Source organism: Enoplosus armatus, chromosome 14 (assembly GCF_043641665.1).
Source record: "Enoplosus armatus isolate fEnoArm2 chromosome 14, fEnoArm2.hap1, whole genome shotgun sequence".
Classification (NCBI taxonomy): domain Eukaryota; kingdom Metazoa; phylum Chordata; class Actinopteri; order Centrarchiformes; family Enoplosidae; genus Enoplosus; species Enoplosus armatus.
Window position 1 is genome coordinate 21455728 of NC_092193.1, and position 12757 is coordinate 21468484.

Consider the following 12757-nt stretch of genomic DNA (forward strand, 5'->3'; position numbering starts at 1 on the left):
GTCCGTGTTTCCCTCACTTGCGTCTTAGCGGCTGAAACCACGAGAATGTGACGCATTAAGCAAAACAACGGATGTCACAAACGCTTACGGGAAGTGCGCCGAGCTCACAGTGAAGACAAAATCTCACCTCTCATCCAACATTTCTTGGACACTCGTGTGGAGTGTCAGTTTTTTTCCGTCCATGCCCATCATCCTTCTGACTTCGCTGTGGAGCACTAAACACCCAGACACAAGATATTTATTATAAAGTGAATACGTTTGAACATATTCAACTGTGGAACGTTGCTTTGCGTTTTTTTTGTTGAGAAAACAGTGAACTCACCCCCAACTTCTCCGTCATTTCTACCCCTACATCTTGTAGGGGCGGAGTATTTATACGTCATGGCATTCATTCATTGAAAATCTTGCGGGAAGGCTGCTCTCGTGTCTCCCTCGTCCCTCCTCTCTCCCCTCGGAGCAGAAGTAAGAGCTTTGGGGCGGCCTTGCAAGATGGCGGACCAGACCAACTTCCGGTTCAGGCGAGGATCGAAGAGTGAGGAAATAGCAACTAAGAGACTTGAGACGTACCCAGTGATGGTTGATCCATCATTTTGGTCAAGACTGAAAGGCAAACTGATGGACTGCCGTGACGTTCTGCGCAGACATTCACGGTTTCCGGACGATGAATCACAGTGACTTTGGTGATGCCCTGACTTTTCATCGGGCTCCACCGGCAGGTTGAGAGTGCTATCCCTCGCCCTCACTGGAACAAAATGACATTCCCATCACTCAGCAAATTCTTAAGCTAACACGCTGAACTAAGACGGTTGTAAAGGAATGTTAGCGTGCTAGCATTATCGTAGCTGTAGAGCCCTGTTTTCTATTACGCTGAAATTGCAAAATAGTGAAGACACTTCTTTTTCAGTGAAGTCCACTCATGAGGTGAATCCATCTCATAGCTGTTTTTCCTTTACTGAATCTGCACTCACAAAGTAGATCACAATATCAGGAGGACGTGTGCGGCATCATTTTTTCCCCCCGGTGTGAATAATGCCCGCCAGCAGGCATCGCTCTCAGGCCCTCCAGAAGTGATCTCACCAACCACTTCACCGTCTCCATCCATCATTTCACAAAACATGCCTTATTTTTTTTTTGCACACTGCCTCAGCTCATCACTGTCTGCCACTATATTGAGTCCAAATACTTTAAACCGCACTGTCCGGATGGACCCGAGAAGCTGGAGGTTGAGGCATTTCGGAAAAAGAGATGAGCAATGAGTTTTCCGCATTTATGGCCCACAGCATTATTGCAGTTGACACTGAGAATAGGGCGGTGGTAAATGTAGTGACTTTTATTTCTTAACCAATCATCTCAAATAGACAGCCATTGACGTAGAAGAGCCATAACCCTGGAATGCACACCTCTTTAACTTTTGGGGAACAGACATAAAAGAGATAAAGGATGTAAAGAAGAGTATCCCAGTGCCGATTAAATATTAACGACAGTATCAATCAATGTGCCAGAGCAGCAATTGGTATTGATCAAGGTTTGCACAGTGCAGCATCCGTTTAACAAATGCAGGGTCAGATACAACAATTACCATTCATCCACTTGAGTATAAGCAGTGATTCCTCCACATTATAGAATGAAAAATATTATTGCACCGTAGATTATAATGGAAGACAAACACACTTTCGGAACTGCAGACTTGAATGCTCCTCAAATTAGAAAATACGTCGTAAACCTCTCAGTCGAGTGGCTCCTCGTAGGCACCAGCTGGCAATAGGTGCACTGAGCTTAGATGTGTGCAGGGTGTCATTGCCTCGTGGCAGATTCTTAAGGGTTAAGTATTATTGTAGGTTGGTACAGACACTCTTTTCTCGACCGGCACAACATGTAATCCAAACCCGTAACAACTCTCTACGAAGTTCAGCAAATAAGTTGAAGATGGTTTCTTTTGAACGGTGTTCTTGCAAAAGTCGAAGTGAGGCGTGGAATTCTACAAAACACCCCTCTCTCTTCGGGGAGAGTCGGGGAGAGCCAGAAGAGATTGAGCCCAAATAAAGCATCATCAGCAGAGAAGAGAGTCAGGGTGGTGAGCCAGGAGAGATTCAGCCTAAGCCCTGAACTATAGATTACTTTGCCCGGGGGGGGGGGGGCAGAAAGCGTTTTGTTGTAAAGACAGCACCAGCAGAGAGTGGATGACGCATAGCGAGGAACGTGACACGTTGTTTCGCTTTGTCTGCGTGGCGGCATATACCTGACTGGAATGTCAGATTGGAGGCATGTACACCAGCACGGAGAGAGGAGCATGAAAAAAAAACGCATTGTGCGCCGCAACTGCCGAAGCTTACTTCCTGAAGTCTTCCAATATAGACAGTCTTCCTGGCTGTTGGCCCACAGCAAACAGGTCAGAAAGAGACGTCAGGCTTTGGAGCCCAGAGTGGATGTTGTGAAAGTTCTCGGTAAGAGACGGCTTGAGGCGGCTTGTACTCTCGAAGACAACGGCACTGAACAGGGCAATTTTTTTTACTGGGAAAGTATGATGTCTGCTTGAGAGAGCACCTTAGTAGCTGCATTGAGTTGTCAGGTGGGAAAAGAGGCAGAGGTAAACTCAGGAATAGAGAGAGCTTGGCATCTAAATCAAGAAAGCACTTCGACCGACATCCAGAAAGCTGGAACGTTCTCGGTTCAGCTCTGTGGACACAAAGCAGGACTTCACCTCTCAGGTCCAGCGCTCCATAGTTCTCAGGTATGACAGTTATATTATCAACAAGACGCTTGTCTCAGAGGTTGTCAATTTGCTGTCAGGAGTTGGGCAGTTGAGACATATGGGCATTGGGAAACGTCTAACATGAAGGGTCAATACAAAGGCCAACCCTTCCTGATTCCAGATGTTGTCTCAGATTTAAGATTCACGATAGAGTAATAAAAAACGCACTCCTTGCCCCCTCCCCTCCACGCCAAAGAAAAGCGACAGAAATTGAAAACGACTGACACTAAAAAATCAAAGGATTGTCATTGAAAAACACATGTAGAATGTAAGAAAAATATATAAAAAAATCCTTTTTTTTGTGATTGTGTTTTATTTTTCAGTGGAACTTATTTTTGTTTTCAGTGCCAAAACAAGTGTTTTTATGCCATCGCTTCCTTTTTCAGTTTAGGTTTTGTTTTCAATGCCAAATTCCATTTTCAATGCCAAAATTCAGAGTCACTGTCATGGCTCCACGCGAATCCAGCTGGGAAACTTCTTGGTTGAGCGATTCCCTGCAGAGCTCTTTCTAATCAAACATTAATTGACCTCTGTAATATGCAACTCTGCAGCCAATACATCATGTCACAAATAAGTGTGCTTTATTTTGTGGAAAACAAAGAAGCCAAGGAGGAAAGCCAGAGAAAGACCAAGAAGGGAGGCCTTCCGAAGAATATCTGGAGTGCCAAATCACTTCAGTTCAGCTCTCGAGTATGCAAATCAGTCTCAAACCTCTCAGTTCTTTCTCAAGGTCCAAGGGACGTTATCAACAGGCACAGGCCAAAATTCCTCTGGACGCAATTGGATAGACCCACAACCAATCAACAAAAGCAAAATATACAGTCAATATACTGTCCAGTGCTGTCCGACACGATAGGGGATCCGACAGAACCTTCCACATCAGCGGCAGCCATCCTGGTTGTTCACGAAAACCTATGTCAGTCATCGTATCAAACCGCCCCATGTTAGGTAAACTGTTGTGATTGGACCCGAAGCAGCTAGAAATCAGTCTGAACAGGAGGGGGGCCCGGCAAGTCTGCCAGAGCAAATAAAACGTGAGCTCGCGGATTCGTCTGGTTTCCAGGCTACAATGTCAGGGTCTTTCCTTTTCTTTCTTTCTTTCTTTTTTTTTTTTACATTTACATCCGAGCTTTTCCTTTCACGTCAAACACACTTAGAAAACCAGGGGATTTTAGTGCGTCAGGCTTCTTCTGTTGATGACTTTGTCTGCAATTTTCTTGCAGGGTAAGGACTTAAACATGTGAGCCCTGTCAGACCTTAGTGTTGAAAATAAAAACAAACACCAAACATCATGACAGCATGACTCCTATAATCCCACAATATGAATCCGAAGTGTGACGGTCTAGACCGACTCTTTATAATGTTGTTACAGAGACCCAACAGTTCCCAGAGAACCAGACTCTAGGTGGGCGGTCATCTGCTTTGGAGAGAGAGAGACAGAGAGAGCGAGGGGGAGAGACAGACAGAGAGAGAGAGAGAGACACAGACAGACAGACAGAGATGTATGGCAGCACTAGCAGTAGCCATAGCAGCTATAATTATAATAATAATGGAAATATGACTGATAATAGTAGTTACAGCTGTAATAATAGCTGAGATTAATAATAGCAGCTTTAATAGTGACAGAACTACAACTAAACATAAGAACTGTAGTGATGAGAGTCAGGCAGGCCCATGGCGGCAGCACCCAGGCGTACCAGGACCACGATCCACAGGAACCTGCAAGACGAGGAAGCACAAAGACACTCCGGGGGAAGATATAAAGTTAGTAACATGCATTGGTGGGACATGAATGTGTAAAGATGGAGAGGGAGAGGAGGAAAGCTCAGTGCATCATGGGAAGTCCCCCCAGCAGTCTAGGCCTATAGCAGCATAACTAGGGGGGCCTGGTCCAGGCAGGCAAGTGTTATCAAAAAGCAAAGTTTTAAGCCTCCTCTTAAAAGCAGAGAGTGCGTCTGCCTCCCGGCCTCCTGGTTCCACAGGAGAGGAGCTTGATAGCTGAAGGCTCTGGGCTCCTGTTCTGCTTTTGGAGACTCTAGGAACCACAAGCTAACCCTGCATCCTGGGAGCGCACACAGTGCCAGTAAGAGCTGTGCAGGTGAGGAGAAGGATTTTAAACTCGATTCTGGATTATACAGGGAGCCAGTGCAGTACTAATACTAATATACAGTTCATGTATATCGGTTGACATCACTGCTACAGTTTGTAGTTATTATCACTGAACACATTACGGCACAAAAGTCAGACAAGGGCTGAGAAACGTTGAACTACAGCAACATGTCTAGTTGTTATCCAGATGCTGTCCAACATCTGGTGGTAACCTTTGTGCAGTGATTGAGAGGCAGGTTAAATGGGGTTAAGTGCTCTGATGTCAGCTATTGATTATCGAAGAAGGAAGAAGGAAAACTCAGGTATTGCTGCAATACAAATGAGCTAGTTGTGAGCTAGTTTACGCCATTACGATATCTTTGCACCAAAGATGAGTATTTTTAGTCAAATAAATGTGATGGAAGTGGCGCTGTCAGGCCGGATGCAGCGGCCACAGAAATGTGCACGTGTGTTTCCATCTTTGAGAAATTCATGGCAAGCCGTGTGACTGATCAGGGCCGCGACTTTGTGCCTGCTGCTCCCGTCCACATGTCGCTTCCTTGGGGAGGACACTGAACTGAAAAGTTGCTCCACATTGGCGTATGAGTGTGCGCGCCAATGAGAGGCAAATTGTAAAGCGCTTTGTCCATTAAGGTAGAAAAGCGCCACGCGAGCGCAGTCCATTTACCATGAGGTCAATAGGCCAGCTGGCTCATGCGACTGGTTGTTGCACTACGGGACATTTACAGCAGCATGAACCTAATATTCAGACTGTATGCCCATTTTGTCCGCTATTCTCCATTGCGGGCTAGCGTTGGCCAACTAGCATTTTCAAATCCTGCCGAGGGCGACGCTGTTTTCGAAAATGTTCTGAAGTGTTAACGTGAGGGAAAAAAATAATGATGGACTGTTAACGTTTTAGTAAGTTATCAAACAAAAAAGGCCCACAAAAGCTCGGATAGGTCCTCTCACAAGGAAATGGTATTTCACACAAAAAAGCAACATGTTACCTGTTAATTGCAAATATGCAACTCATGGTAATGAATTACTGCAATGGTGCATTATTGTAAGGGTGCCCCTTGTTATTTAGCGTGTGCGATAAAGAGATAAGCCACTGTTGTGAGAATGCAGCTTTAGAACATTTCGAATATGGAGTTTTAGGAAAATGCTGGTGGTACATTGTACAGTGAGCTTCCATTCACTGGTCTGATCTGTCACATTACAGGCAACTACTACTAAGGCCTGTGGGGATAAGGCCCAGGTCCTCCAGGTCACCGTCTGCTGATGTGCTCCTTGTGCAGTGAAACATGCTCTCACAGCAACAAGCTGACCTACCACCATCACAACCCACCTGTCTCGGCCTTGCATTTCCCAAACCACGGCGAGGCATGTGCTTCTAGTATCGATTTCAGAGATTCGTGGTCACGGACACCGACATTCCCTGTGGCTTCTCAAATGTAATAGCTAATGGCTAACTAGCTTCGTCTTCGAACTTTCATTTTTTTATCTTTCAAGTGCTTTTTTTTTTCTTTTTTTTTTAGCCTAAGGAAAACACATTTATTTAAATGTATTTTGGCAGGATTTGACAAATTTCAAAATAAAGGTGGAAGCAAGTAAAGGTTCAACCGTAGTTACTGGTCGTCTGGTTGATTTTACATGTAAAACATGTTATCAGTTTGTAAAATATTCTGCATTGTCATAGGTTGAATAACATGGCCCAGCCTTTGAAAGAACTTTCTCGAAAGGCACAAGAAGTGACTTTGTGTTCTTGGGTGTCACGCTTAGTCTTCATGTGACCTTCACCGATCTTATCATCTTCAGCAATGGCAGCCATCAGAAAAGCCATTCTTTACGAGTCAATCATGGTGGAGGGCCGTTAGCTGTGGCCATTTATGCGTGAGAAAAAAAAAATAGAGGGCAAAGTGTGTGCGGCTTTCACAGCATGCAGGGAAAAAACACGTTTGAAGACTTAAACGTGCAAAGTTTGGGAGGTAAATGAACACAAGCTGATTGTGACAGCATGTAGCCGCACATAGACATGATCTGAAGGTCGGTGATACTCAGTGTTTACAGCCAACTATTGGTGCATTGATATTTGACCTAAGTTATAGTGGGTCAAACAGAAAATGTATGATGATATTTGAAAAAGGTACAGTGCATCTGGAAAGTATTCATACCGCTTCACTTTTTCCACATTTTGTTATGTTACAGCCTTACTTCAAAATGGATTACATTCTTTTTTTTTTTAGACAATTTTGCTAATTTATTAAAACTAAACTAGACTGACTAGTCTCCCAGTTCCTGCCGCTGAAAAACATCCCACCAGCATGATGCTGCTGCCACCACCATGCTTCACTGTAGGGATGGTGTTGGCCAGGTGATGAGCGGTGCCTGGTTTCCTCCAGACATGACGCTTGGCATTCAGACCAAAGAGTTCAATCCTGGTTTCATCAGACCAGAGAGATTTTGTTTCTCATGGTCTGAGAGTCCTTTAGGTGCCTATTGGCAAACTCCAAGCGGGCTGTCATGTGCTTTGTACTGAGCAGTGGCTTCCGTCTGGCCACTCTACCATAAAGGCCTGATTGGTGGAGTGCTGCAGAGATGGTTGCCCTTCTGGAAGGTTCTCCCATCTCCACAGAGGAACGCTGGAGCTCCGTCAGAGGGACCATCGGATTCTTGGTCACCTCCCTGACCAGGGCCCCTCTCCCCCGGTTGCTCATGTTGGCCGGGGCGGCCGGCTCCAGGAAGAGTCCTGGTGGTTCCAAACTTCCTCCATTTCCGAATGATAGAGACCACTGTGCTCTTTGGGACCTTCAATGCTGCAGAAATGTTTCTGTACCCTTCCCCAGATCTGTGCCTCGAGACAATCCTGTCTCGGAGGTCTACAGACAATTCCTTTGACTTCATGCTTGGTTTGTGCTCTGACATGCACTGTCAACTGTGGGGCCTTATATCGACAGGTGTGTGCCTTTCCAAATCATGTCCAATCAACTGAATTTACCACAGGTGGACTCCAATCAAGTTGTACCAACATTTCTAGGATGATCAGTGGAAACAGGATGCACCTGAGCTCAATTCTGAGTTTCATAGCAAAGGCTGTGAATACTTATGTTCATGTCATATTTGAGTGTTTTATTTTTAATGAATTTGCAAAATTGTCTAAAAGACATTTTTCACTTTGTCATTATGGGGTATTGTGTGTAGAATTTTGAATTAAGGCTGTAACATAACAAAATGTGGAAAAAGTGAAGCGGTATGAATACTTTCCGGATGCACTGTACACAGTGACTCAATGTATCAGCAAGGCTTTTATTTGGAGCTCAGACAGCAGTCGATCCAAAACCAGCACCAAGTCGGTCAAGGATGAGACCGATCAACGAGAAAATCAGCAGTGGGGCAGGTGTTATTAATACAATTTAAAAATATATATATATTTAGTTTTTGCCAGTTCCCTGGCCCTTGTATTGTGTACGACGGCTCACTAGTGTCGTTTCCTGGGACACGTTAACGCAGCGGTTCCCAAGAAGCGGCCTTGAGCCGTATGCTACGCTAGGTAAAAGTTGCATCATTATGCACTGAGTAAACACCCGACACCAGTGAGTAAATATCTAACACGAGAAAGTTCACTAGCGTGTGAATACCTAATATAACAAAGCTAACATTAGCAGGTAGCAAACAAACAAAAAAAAGAAGATAAAGATATAATCTTCGCATTGGTCGTAATACAACCCCTTCACACGCAATCATACCTTCCCACCACATGGTTGGCCAATATAAGATGCTCTGCACCTGTGTTTCCTGGGGGGGGGGGGGGGGGGGGGGGGTTATTTCCCTTTGACTCAGCCTTTTAAGTTCAAACATTCTCAACACGGCGCTACACTGTAAAGCTAAAAGAGACTGAATCATCGAACAAATCAAGTAAATGTGAAGTGAAACTCACGCATCCCAGAACGAGGGTGAAGAGAATGAATGAAGAGTTTTGGCCTGCAAACTTTTTCTTCCACAAACGCAAACCCAAACAAGTTTTGCCTTTTCGCCGGCGCAGTTTTGTGTTGTTTATATTTGTCAACGGCGACGGTGGCTGAGGCTGTGCACGTGCCTCACATGCTTTTTGTTGTTGTTGTGCAAGCTGACGAAACGCTGAAAAAAAAAAAAAAAACACGTCAACCCAGAAAACTCTGTGACAGACACAAAGCTGTCACACTCTAATGACTGTGTGACAAAAAAATAAATAAATAAATAAAATTAGATGCTGAAAATTGTTTCGTCTGGCTTGGAAATTTATGAGACTCCATGTGGCAATTTCCTGTGAGAAGTTGTTTTTTTTTTTCCCCCCTCCAAAGAACATAAATGAGTTCTTGAGAGCGCTGCCACTGTGCTGCTAGGAGAAAGCACTCTGACAATGGAAATGATGATGATGATGATGGTGATGATGATGATAAAGAAAGCTGCATTAACAACTGTTAGTGTGGTAGTATTGAGTTTGAGCTTTTCCCTCAGTTGTTATTCCGACACAATGTGATTAGATTACAAGTGATCCTCTGTCCTCGAGTCCTCTGTTACTTCCTGGTCCTTAGCGTGGCATTGTTAGCCCCCACACTGTCTCTGATGGGTTCCACACAATGAAAGTGATTTATGAATGCTGACTTGGTACACACACATTCAGTCCTTGTCTGGAGTGGTCGCAGGCCGCGGCATCAGCTGGGCCTGTAGAATATGAATGCAAAGATGAATAGGCTCTGCATCTCAACACACTGGCAGAGACGTTTCTTTGTTTACGTGCACGCTTGTTATTATGCAAATACCCCCTTTTGACTATTTTATTGTATTGCTGTCAAGGGAATACTTTATACGTTTATTCTTTTGGATTCACATTCAGGGGTCAAGGTCCCGCCCGTGCACCCGCCCCAATCCAATCAGCGAGCACACCGCAGTCAATCGCGGCTGTCAATCATAACATTTCACCCCCCCCTCCCTATATTACAGCATCAAATAACGAATTCAAAGCAGACTGATCAGACAAACGGACGCTCGAACAAACACCAGCGTGATAAGAACTACCTGAAATGACAGTGTACTTTGATTTTTTTAGTTTGGCCCACGTCCCGTCTGCTAACATGGAGGGGGGGCGGGGGCTTATGACCTATAACTGCAGTCAGCCGCCTCTTCACAGTTTTGCATTCGCAAGATTAATATTATTGTTAATGTCATTGTATCGGTATTGGCCACAACAAGCAGATAATTAGCGGTTGTTGTTATCCGCCCTGAGATTCCATACCCGTTATCATAACGCACACAAGACCCCCGGTGATGTCTCTGAAAAGGGATCATGGAAAATGCTACATGCAAGAATGTGTGTGTGTGTGTGTGGAGGGGGTTGGGTGGTTGGGTTGTGTACCCACTCAAAAGACGATGTATTTGTACAGGGATTACAAGCACAAGCATTGTCTTGCAGATGGAACAGCCGTCAACAAACAAGCAGCATCGCCTGAGCTCTGACCCCGCTCTCTTGTATCGCTCTCTCTCTCTCTCTCTCTCTCTCTCCACGGCAACGGGCCTCGCTCTGGGCGAGGGTGAAGAAGCCTCCCCCTCGGTCATGGGCGTAATAGCGGTTATAGAAAGAGCGCAGCGACGTAATATGTTTTCGACAAAGCCTGTCTGCAAATACGTGCTCGTGCACACATCCATGTTTTTTTTTTTTTTTGTGGGGGGGGGGGGGGGGGGGGGGGGGTTTGTCTCTGTACAGAAACAATTGTTGAGAATAAGCGTACACATGAAGATGGAGACCAATTGAAATGACGTTCGCAAATGTATACCCCCTCGCACAAGAAGGTCAAGAATAATAAGGTACATCTCTCAGCATGTAATGAGAGCCAACACAAGAACAGCACACCCCCGTTGCACCCCAGGAGTTGAGTAAAGATAGCATTCGTGGCTCGCACAGGCGACTGTGTCCAGCCCTGTTGTTGACACCGTGTTGACCCCCCCACCCCCACCCCCCCGAGTTTCAATAGGTTTGTCTACAGGATGTAATTTCCTGTAGACAAACTCATCCCCTGCCGGCGCCTCTGGGGGACTCTGCATTTTATATAGTAACCAGCGACCCGGGGGGGGCAAGGAGGGGGGGCCTCTTGAAATGTGCAAATGATATATATATATACACACATGCACACGGAGAGACGAATGCACACATACTGCCTCCCCCTCAGAGCAGAGATAGAAAGGCAGAGCGCGGCCTTATTCTCTATCACGATTCAGCACCAGCATGTGTGGGTTGTCTTCTCTTCTCTCACTCTGTCTCCTGTCTCTGGTTGCCATTTCCCTTTTTCTAATTTCTCTCACATCCTCTCACTCAGCAACTCTTTTCACCCCCTTGTTTTTCTTTTTTTAATCTATTGTCTGTCTCTCTATTACTGTGATCTATTCTCCTCTGTCTCTATCTTGCTCTTCTTTCTTTTTTTATTATTATTATTATTTTTTTTTTTATTCCCCCCCCGCCTCCGCCTGTGCTCCCGTGCCCCTCTCATTCGACTGCGTAATCAGAGAGTCCTGTTTGAAGTTTTTCCTCCTCGACTGAGCTGAAGAGCGGCACTAACTAACAAAATTTGACTGATTTGCACGCGCGAGATATTCTGTCCGTCTCTTGTCATCCAGGTTTTCTCAATCGGACTCTGAAGCGCCACCTTGTCGACAGGCCATCTCTTGAAATCACAGCTTTAAGTACGGTGCCACATTTTTGAGGAATCTTGCGAAAAGTAGTGCTCCGACTGAATACAAAGTGATTTTTAAAGGTGGTGTGTGTACATATACATTCAGTGCAAAGACACGAGCAAACTGAGGCGAAGGTGCAACCGCTTCAACTTCAGGCTTTGTGATTCGGGCCTGACAATGTTTTAGCCGCCATCTTAGTGAACCCCCCCCCCCCCCCCCCCCCCGCATTCTTTTGGCCTTGAGCGATCTGTCATGTCTCTAACAGGGAGACATAGCCACCAATGGGCAGAACAACAGATTTATGAATGGCTGAAAAAAAAAATCACCTGGGTATGTGGCAGCGATGAACAGGTCTAGAAGGCAGGCTCGGGCGTCATTACTCCATGTTATATATACGCACTGAAGCAAGATAATTCAGAGAAAGTAACAACACACACATTGTGGCAAATAAACACAGACTGCACAAACTTTTTGGTAATGAAGTCCTCTGTGCTTTTCAAACTCATAGTATATAGTAGTTAATCTCCACTAATCTGCGTGTCTGTGTTGATCTCCACTAATTGTGTGAAGCTGCCTAAAGTGGCGCTGATTGGCTAATCGCTAATCGTCCTGACCAGATCTCTGCCCCCCCCCCCCCCCCCCCCCCCATTATAACAAACAAAAGTTCAAGTTCACATTTCAACTTGCTCGGGGTAAGGTGAGGTGAGTGCACGTAACTCGCCATACCCAATTGACACCCATGGTTTAAAGCGGAGGAAAGGTTGGCTGCGCCTGCTGTCAGGCTGTTCCCTTAATGAGAACATCTGAGGGAGAGGCCGACAGAGAGAGAGTGGGGGGGGGGGGGGGGGGGGGGGCAAGCATCGGTGTGTGTGCTTGTAGCCCACCAGCTGGTATCACTAAGTACGGCGGCTCAGTTAGCCTGGCAGCCTTGATGCTGCCTCAGTAACAAGACTAGAATAACAAGCTACTCCACCCCCAGAAACCCAATTCTCACAAAGTGTGAAAGTTAACACTCCCAGTCCCAGACACCCAGATATAGAAATGTCCCACTGCAGTAGTTATCATTGTCAGCAAATACCTATTATTAATATTTATGAGTTTGACACAAGAGCTTTTGTTTTAAAAAATGTTCACAAATTAACAGTTGCATGATCTTTTTTTTTTTTTTTTTTTGCCTTAAGCATTTTTAAAGACAGGTTGTAGGTG

General features: G+C 45.3%; 1 pseudogene; it reads right to left on the bottom strand.

Moving 5' to 3' along the window:
- Window positions 1-4386: 4386 nt before the first annotated feature.
- Window positions 4387-7747, bottom strand: LOC139296465 (uncharacterized; annotated as a pseudogene).
- Between the last annotated feature and the right edge of the window lie 5010 nt (window positions 7748-12757).